General features: G+C 35.6%; 1 pseudogene; it reads left to right on the top strand.

The window, feature by feature from the left end:
• Positions 1-6,866: 6,866 nt before the first annotated feature.
• LOC141489771 (peptidyl-prolyl cis-trans isomerase A pseudogene) lies at positions 6,867-7,346 on the top strand (annotated as a pseudogene).
• Positions 7,347-9,091: the final 1,745 nt, after the last annotated feature.

Here is a 9,091-nt window from a genome sequence, read left to right as displayed (position 1 = left end):
TTGTTGGGTTATTTTGTTAGTATTATACTAGATTTAGGAAATTATGAATTGATTCAGAAAGAATTGAGTAGAGATTGGTTTAAATAATATATCAAACACATGGTTTATATAGATATATAATATCTATTTAAATCTATATGCCACAGCTTATTTATATCTTTCCCTAAAATATTTTTGTCAAATAAGCATATCATGAGTTTTCAAAGCATTATATATGTATATTTGTATACATATATGTATGTGCATGTATGTATGTATGTATGCATCATTTTAAGACTCACAATAGGCTCAATGAATTACGTGCTAATTTTTAGTACTATTTTACCTGTCCTTGTAAGTCTTGATTAAAATCATATTTGGTAGTATTCTTCTTATAATAATTATTTAAATCTATAATTTATTATGTTCTCTCAGTTTCATTATCAGAGCAGAATCTGTAACAGTGTATTTGTGGGAACGAATGTTTTGAATTATAAAAGTTTAATCATAAAAAATGAATTCTTGGACCTCTCTTATTTAACTAGGGAATAAGGATATTAAAAATAGCAAAAACTTGTTAACATTGCTGTGATTGACATCTAAGGCACTGCTTTACTTTTTTCCCTTGAGATTGTTTGATTCCACAGAAGTGATTTTTAATTCAGATTTTCAACAATGACTCATCATCAATGTGAATATTCTTTTGTGTATTTTGCAGGGTTGGAAGGATGTGTGCATAAGGGATCTTACATGATAATCAAAGTACAGTACTGTGATCCAGAACTTCTAATAGTAGATTAGAGTAACTCTTTAGGGAGTGTCTGGGTAGCGCAGTGGATAGAGCACTGGCCCTGGAGTCAGGAATACCTGGGTTCAAATCTAGCCTCAGACACTTAATAATTACCTAGCTGTGTGGCCTTGGGCAAGCCACTTAACCCCATTTGCCTTGTCAAAAAAAAAACCTAGAGTAACCCTTTAGGGTTAAAAACCATTACACATTGGGATTTTTTTGAGACCCCTACTCTGTATATGGCAATGAAGATTGTGAAAATAGTAAAACTGTATTTAAGTGGTTAGAATTTAATGTGGGGTAAAAAGAGAAAAAAATTATATATACATATATCATATATTATATATATAGTACTAGGGAAAAGACAAATACTGTCATAAATTATCAGAGAAGGAAGTCACATCTTGTTGTTACATCAGAGAATGTGCTAACATTTTAACGTGCTAACATTTGAGATCAATTTTATAAGATATACACAATTACTTTTCTAGCAGATGCTAATTAGGAGGAAGCCCTTCTGGGGAGAGTGAAAGACCAAACAATTTGAGCAAACATACAAAGGTGAGAAAGGAAAATGATGGGAACAGCAGGATTTGTTGCTTTTCAGTTGTATCTGACTCTTTTGTGACCTCATTTGAGTTTATTTAGGCAAGGATACTGGAGTAGTTTGCCATTTCCTTCTACTGAGGCAGAGTTCAGTGACTTGCCACAAAAAACTAGTAAGGGTCTGGGTACAAGACTGAACTCAGAAACTTACTGATTTTGGGTCTCATACTCTATCCACTGTTCCACTTAGCTGCTAGTAATAGAATATGAGAATGAAAAAGAGAAATCAGGATCATATTATAAAGAGCCTTGAAAACCAGTTTCAAGCGAACAAATCAATAAACAGTTATTAAAATGTTCATAATGTCCTGTACTAAGGGTAGAGAATACAATTACAAAAAGAACTATAGTCCTTAAGGAACTAACATTCTAATGAGGGAAGATATCATATAAAAGAGAATTGAAAAGTATAGGGACAAGACAGGAGATGAAGGTACCTAGGAATAGGAAATTGCTTTTTTTTTTTTGCAAGGCAAATGGGGTTAAGTGGCTTGCCCAAGGCCACACAGCTAGGTAATTATTAACTGTCTGAGGCCGGATTTGAACCCAGGTACTCCAGGGCCAGTGCTCTATCCACTGCGCCACCTAGCCGCCCCCAGGAATAGGACATTGAAGAGAAAGACTGGGAGAGTTGGAGTGCAACCCAAGAGAGGTATAAAATGACTTGTCTGGGTATCTTCCTTGAAATGAAGGTTCTGGGAAGAATTAAAGAGAGGGAGCAACCATGGGGCAGAGGGTACTCTCAATTTGAGAAGTTCTGGGGAAATATGAACTTCTCTGGGGAAGAGGTTTCTGGGGAATTGTGGAAAATGTCTGGCTCAAGGGTGAGGGTGGGGTGAGTGTAGTCTGATGAATGTAAGAAGTCCAAATTTTATCCTGTAGGAAATAAGGAACAATTGGAAGTTGGTGAACAGAATTGTAACTCAACCAATGTTGCATTTTAGAAATTCATATCTGGAAATAGCCTAAAGTATAAGACTGGAGAAGGAAAGGAATGAATATGTGTAATTTCTATTGCAGTTTTAGGCAAAACTAAAGAAGACCTGAATTAGGATGACTCGGGAGGATGAAAAGGACTGTAAAAGTATCCAGGATTTGTTAGCTAACTTGAAGGGGAAGAGCCTGGTTACAGCAGAGATGAGTCAAAAATAGCTGAGATTTCAGGTTGCTGATTTAATGCTTATCATGAAAATAAGAGAAATAGAGAAATTGCAAGATTTGTTCAGGGTGATGATGAGATTCTCCTTTTTTCTTTGGGTTTACATTTCCTGAGTTGTGGCAAGTGGATTCATTTGCAGTTATACAGAGTGTAAGTTAAAAGTGGCTATTTGGAAAATGGTAAGGTCCATCATTTAGGTCCCAAATTATAGTGGACCCTGCTGTTAAAAATGGCTTTTGGTCTTATTATCTAATGTGTACCTATGGTTGACAAGTAGTTGAATAATTTTGTATGTGTTTATTTACTATACAATTGTGCTATATGGTGTTTATGTGTGTATACACTTATCTTTGCCATCATAATTCAAGTTCCTAAGGCAATGATATTTCATTCTTTGGACTTGTATTTCCAGGACCTAGTATTTTATCTGGCACATAGTAGATACTTAATAAATAATTGCATTGAATTAGTCATACTTGTCAGTCCCCATTCTTTATTATTCAGTAGGCAAAAGCTTAAACTGCATTGTAGGAGGTCAACCCTTCACTAAATGTACTTCATCTTGTGTGAAAAACATGGTAGTTAAAGGGCATATTCATTGTTCCTCAACTGCATTTTCAGTGTTGATAGACCTTGAACAAATAGGCAATCCCATTTTTGGCGCTTCCCTACCAATTAGCAATGCTTATATTGCTAAACAAATACAGGAAGGGTGGAAATGCTGAAACTTTTAGTTAGATAGAATCCCTATAATCAAACATTTTCTCCAGGTTCTTGAATAGGTAAATATTTAGGTAACTGGGAGCAGCCTATAGCCCACTTATTAGCCCTTACTGGTGTATTTTGGAACAAAAATATATTTTAAGAATGACTACTGTATGAACTGGCTTGAAATTTAACATAAAAAAATACTTCTTAGATCTTTCTTGGCAACCAGTTCTATCATTTCCAGACAAAAAGAGAGAGAAGACTTGGAAGCTATGTCAGATTATATTGTTGGACTCAAAGATCACTGAGGATGGCAAGTGCAGTCATGAAATTAAAAGATGCTTGCTCCTTAGAGGAAAACAGCAAAAAATCTGGATAGCATACCAAAAAGCAGAAATATCACTTTGCCCACAAAGGTCTATATCATCAAAGATATGTGTTTTTTTTCCAGGAGCAATCTATAGGAGTTACTTGGACCATGAGGAAAACTGAGTGCTATAGAACTGACTCTTTGGAATTGTGGTGCTAGAGAAGACTTTTGTGAGTCCCTCAGTCAACAAGGAGATCATATCCATTGTTACTTAAATAAATCAATTCAGACTCTTTACTTAAAAGTCATATGCTGAAGCTGAAGCTTTAATACTTTGGCCCTATAATGAGAAGATGAAGCTCATTGAAAAAGACCCTAATTTGATGAAGATTGAAAGCACAAACTAAAAAGAGGGGGGGATGCCAGAAGATGAAATGAATAGATGATGTCATAGAAAAAATGAATATTAATTTGTACAGAATTTAAGAGATAGTAGACCTGGCATGCTATTGTCCATGAGGTTACAAAATGTCAGACATGACTGAACAACTAAATTTCAATAACATAACATGATTAAAAGAATTTCATCAGATGAATAGGCACGGATGGACTGCACATCAATGAGACAATTATTTGCCTCTTTTTGTATTCCCCAGTGTTTAGCCTAATACTCCATACACACACACACACATACATACACATACATAAACATATATGTATACACATACACAGACATATTTATATATATATTAGGTGATTAATAAAAGTTTATTGATTGGTAATTGAACTTTGTGGTTCAATTTTTGGAACTACACATTGTTACTGGAAAAAACACAGCTTTGAGTACACAGACCTTTGTGGCCAAGATATCTTTGCTTTTTAGCATGCTGTCCAGATTTCCCATAGCTTTCCTCTAGGAAGAATTAATAATAGTCATCATCTCCACTACTTTGTCATTCCTGGGAAAGTCTTTTCACTTTATTGATCTTAGTTTCACCTACAAAATGAGGGAACTGGGATAGATGACCCTTAAAGCTCTAAATCTGTTTCTACATATAAAAATAAGGATACAGAGGGACCTTGTCTTACCTACTAGTGTATCACCCACAGAAATTGGGGGTACTGTATTCAGTAGCACTTTAAAAATATTTGTGAAATACAAACATTAATTGATTAAACTTAATCAAATGATTTATTAAATATTTGCTATGTGCCAGGATTAATGGAGAAAAGTAAAAACAGTGCCTGTGCTAAAAGAATTTGCATTCTATTAGGGGAACAATGTATAAATAAATATGTACTTTCATAATAACTTTCATACATACTTTGGCTTCTGAAGAGTATATCACACATCATATAACCAACCTCTTTAACCAATTTGTCTATTGAAGGATCTTAACCTTTTTTTAAAGCAGGTAAATAGTGCTATATGATATTAATTATATTTAATGGCCAATATGAATGATCATTTCTAGTTAGGCCCAAATAAATAACCTTGGAGTGAAAGGTTCTAAGAGTTAGGGGAAGGCTGGGCAAAGACTTACTTTTGAAAGTAGGATTTAAGCTGTGTATTAAAGGTATCTCACAGTTCTAAGAAGTAGAAATGAGGAAAGAGAACATTCCAGAAATTTTGAAAAAGATCATCAGGAAAGAAAATTTCAGAACTAACACAAATATGAAAACTTAATTGTGCTCTAGAAATCATTTATTGTATCCCCTACTGATTTGACTAAGAAGAAAATTCCTACACAGCAAGTTCAAGTAGTTTGCTCACAGTCACATAATCAAGAGGGAAGATATCAGAATTAAGAGGGATTGGAAAAGGAAGGAGTTAATTGAAACTCTTGACCTCAAATCCAGATTTCCATGCTCTTCCTAGTCTAATCTTTTCCCTATGGCATGCTCCCTCAATTATTCAGTTCTGGGAGAACACATTATATTATTTGTTTTAGGAGGGCAACAGTTATTGGACAATAGCCTATCAGTAAGCAAAGGATGCCAGAATAGTTAATACTGATGCTTTATTCTAACCTAAAGCAGAGCAAAGACCAAAAGATCATGGAGACAAATGAAAAACAAACATAGAAAGCTGCAAAGTTAAGAACGCTGAGGGGAGGAAGCCACAAGGGAGCCAAGTTCAGTTTCAGAATCCCTCCTGAGCTCTTCCCCTCCTCACCAAAATAAGGCATAACAATCTCTCTTGTAAATTAATTCCACACTTAATTTTTGACATTCTTTTTTTTTTTATTTTTCCAGACTCCAGCCAAAACTGAGTCAGATGAAATGTTATAGGAAGCTGGCAGCCAGACCTATAGCGGTAAACTAGTTTGCTTTCACAGCTCCCTTTCATATGTAGATGCAGCGCTGCATTTTCTTTTGTCCATGCTCAGAGAGATCTAAGCTTCCTTCCTAAGACATCATCTTTTATTAATCAGCTTATCCACAACAGAGTCCAAGAGGCTGGAACTGGGTTCAGACAGATGTTGATAAATGTCTTAAGTTTCTTATAAACTAAATCAAGGCCAGCCATGTTTTATTAATAAGTTAACCTTGATACATACTTTGCCGTCTGAAGAGTGTATCACACTTCATATGCCATCCTGTTTACACTGCCTATCCCAATTCCACTGAAGAATCTTAATCTTTATTTAGGCAGATAGCATAGAATATAACATGATTTGTATTTAATGGTTCATGTGAACAGAATCATTTACAGAAGTGTAAAAGCATACATGTTGTATCTTTTTCTTAGTGAAGAAAATTTCTGCCATTTAAAAAAATAACTATTATTCTTACTTAATGCCCAAGACAAGACTCCACAATAGATAATTATCTGGTTCACTTAAAGATCTGATTTTAGGAATCAAATAAACATTTTCCAGGTTTTGAAGCCATGTTGGTGAAATGGATGAATTGCTATATTTGGAATATGTAAGAATTGGATTGGAGTTTCATTTAACTGTGTGATCCTAGGCAAATCATTTAACCTTTTTTGAAATTCTCATTGGTAAAGCTAGAATAATAAAAATACTTATATGACAGAGTGGTTGTGAAATTAAAATGATTACACACACACATACACACATGTACACACACACACACACACACACACACACACACACAACATTTAGCAAATCTTAAAGCCTTAAATGAAAATGAACTTTTGAGAGTCAAAAGGGACCTCCAGGTTTTGCAGACACTGCTACCCGGAGAAATTGGGGGTACTGTATTCAGTAGCACTTCGTTCTAATGGAGGAGGCTGATCCCTGCCTCCTCTATCTCCGCCAATGCTCCCAGCCCAGGCATCTGTGGCCATGACCAACCCCAATGTGTACTTCGACATCACCATAGATAGCCAATCCCTGGGCGGCCTTATTTTCAAGCTCTTTGCAAAAAGGTTTCCAAAGACAACAGAAAATTTCCATGTTCTGAGCACTGGAGAGAAGGGATTTGGTTGTAAGGGATCCTGCTTCCACAGAATCATTCCAAGGTTCACGTGCCAGGGTGGTGACTTCACTTGCCATAATGGCACTGGTGGCAAGTTCAACTATGGGGCGAAATTTTATGGTGAGAGCTTCATTCTGAAGCAAACTGGTCCTAGGATATTGTCCATGCAAATGCTGGACCCAACACAAATGACTCCCAATTTTTTCATCTGTACTGCTAAGACTGATTAGTTGGATGGCAAGCATGTGGTCTTTGGCCAAGTGAAAGAAACCATGAACCATTTTGGTTCTCAGGATGGCAGGACCAGCAAGAAGATCACCATTGCTGACTGTGGACAGCTCTCATAAGGTTTTTCTGCTTTTTTTTTGCCTTAAATATTCATCTGTAGTTGAAGAGAATGCTCCAATTCAATCTACTTTTATACCCTGTATTTCTTGCTCTCACTTTCTACAATTCTCTTGGGATTTAATTTCATTTTTCCTTCCACAAGTCTGGCTAGAAACATAAGAGTTAAGTTCATGATTTTGAAACACAAACTAAACTATCAAAAAAGGGGACCTCCAGCTTCTTGAATATCTTGAACTGGATGTACCACAGACATCTCAAACTTGACCTCTCCATAACAGAATTTTCTCCCTGTTTCCCTGAAAAATCTTTTCTCTGTAAAACTTTATCTTTTTATCAGACTGAGTCTCTATAACTTCCTAGTCCAGAAATGCAGCAACCATTTGTGGCAGTTATCTCAATACTGACTGGCATGAATTTAACTGGCTCTGTTTTGTTTTCCCCATCCTGGACTCATTTATTCCTCCTTAGGCTTCCTGATAGCACTCCACTTTACAGGGAGTCTTAATTTTCTCACTTTATTAGCTTTAACTCTATTGCATCTCAGAACGTTTCAACTCATGCAGTCTTCTAGCCTCAACCTCTCTAGAATCAAGGACTACAAGTTTATGCCACTATGCTGAGATAGAACTTGTGTATTATTAAGAGTACCAAATCACCCAGACTCCAGTTACCTCAATGTCAGCCTCAAATCCACATTCAATCCATTTCTTGCTAGAGCTCTTTTATGAAATCATTTCAACATATTTTACATCTGACTTTTTGGGAATATTTGGGGTGTTCAGGGAGTACTAGTGCCATGGGTGTGAAAGCTTGCCAAGTCCTTTTCAGGACTGCTCATCCACTTTTTCTGTCAACCTACCACTCAGCCCTTACCTGTAACTTCACTTATAGTGTGTACAGTAGATCCACTTTGGTAACCTGTCTCGGCATATGGGCTAAACCAAGTTGAGGGTAACTGATCAGTTTCAAACCCAGTGGAATGGGCAGATAAGAAAGACTTTTTCCAAAGGCCACAAAGGTTGGTAAGCAGGCTTAGAGTGTGGAGTGCTTAAAACTTGGTTAGATATTGAAGATGCTGTCAGCCACTACAACCTAAGTTGATTTTTGTCTTGGACTTTGATGTCTTTTATGTTTTTATTTTTAATTTACATAATAAAAAACATTTCAATGGCATAGCACAATTTTTTAAAAACTGTACACAGAACTGCAAATCTATTATATTTCAGAAAGAGAAAATAAAACTGATGACTTTGTATAACTCTACCTCACTTAAATTTAATTCATAGTTAAGTCAAGACATCACCCCATGATGTCATTGGTCCTCCTTGAAAACAAAGGACAAACAAAATTGAACCCTTCTTTCTACTTACACATACACAAAGGGATGCTGGTAAATGTTTAATAACTGGTTCTCTAAGGGAAAAAGTATACATGACACACTTTAAATTTAATTTACATTATATTTCATTTTTAATTTCTAAAATTTTTAATCTACATTATTAACAATTTTTCTCCATCACTTTCATCAGAGTCTAGAAAATCCATAAAAACAGCAAAAAAACCCACAAAGCCCTGATTTGTAACATTTGCTAATTTCTGAGGTATAAATGATCACACTTAAAATATAACAATCATTTCTTGCTAGCTAGTTCAAGTTGACTCCATCGCACCTCTGGATATAACACACATAAACTAAAGTCCTTTGGTGGGGGGGTTGATATTTTTCAAAAATGTAAAGGGTTTT

Source organism: Macrotis lagotis, chromosome 5, assembly GCF_037893015.1.
Source record: "Macrotis lagotis isolate mMagLag1 chromosome 5, bilby.v1.9.chrom.fasta, whole genome shotgun sequence".
Classification (NCBI taxonomy): Eukaryota; Metazoa; Chordata; class Mammalia; order Peramelemorphia; family Peramelidae; genus Macrotis; species Macrotis lagotis.
Note: the sequence above shows the minus strand (reverse complement) of the source record. Positions and strands in the feature narration are given on the sequence as shown.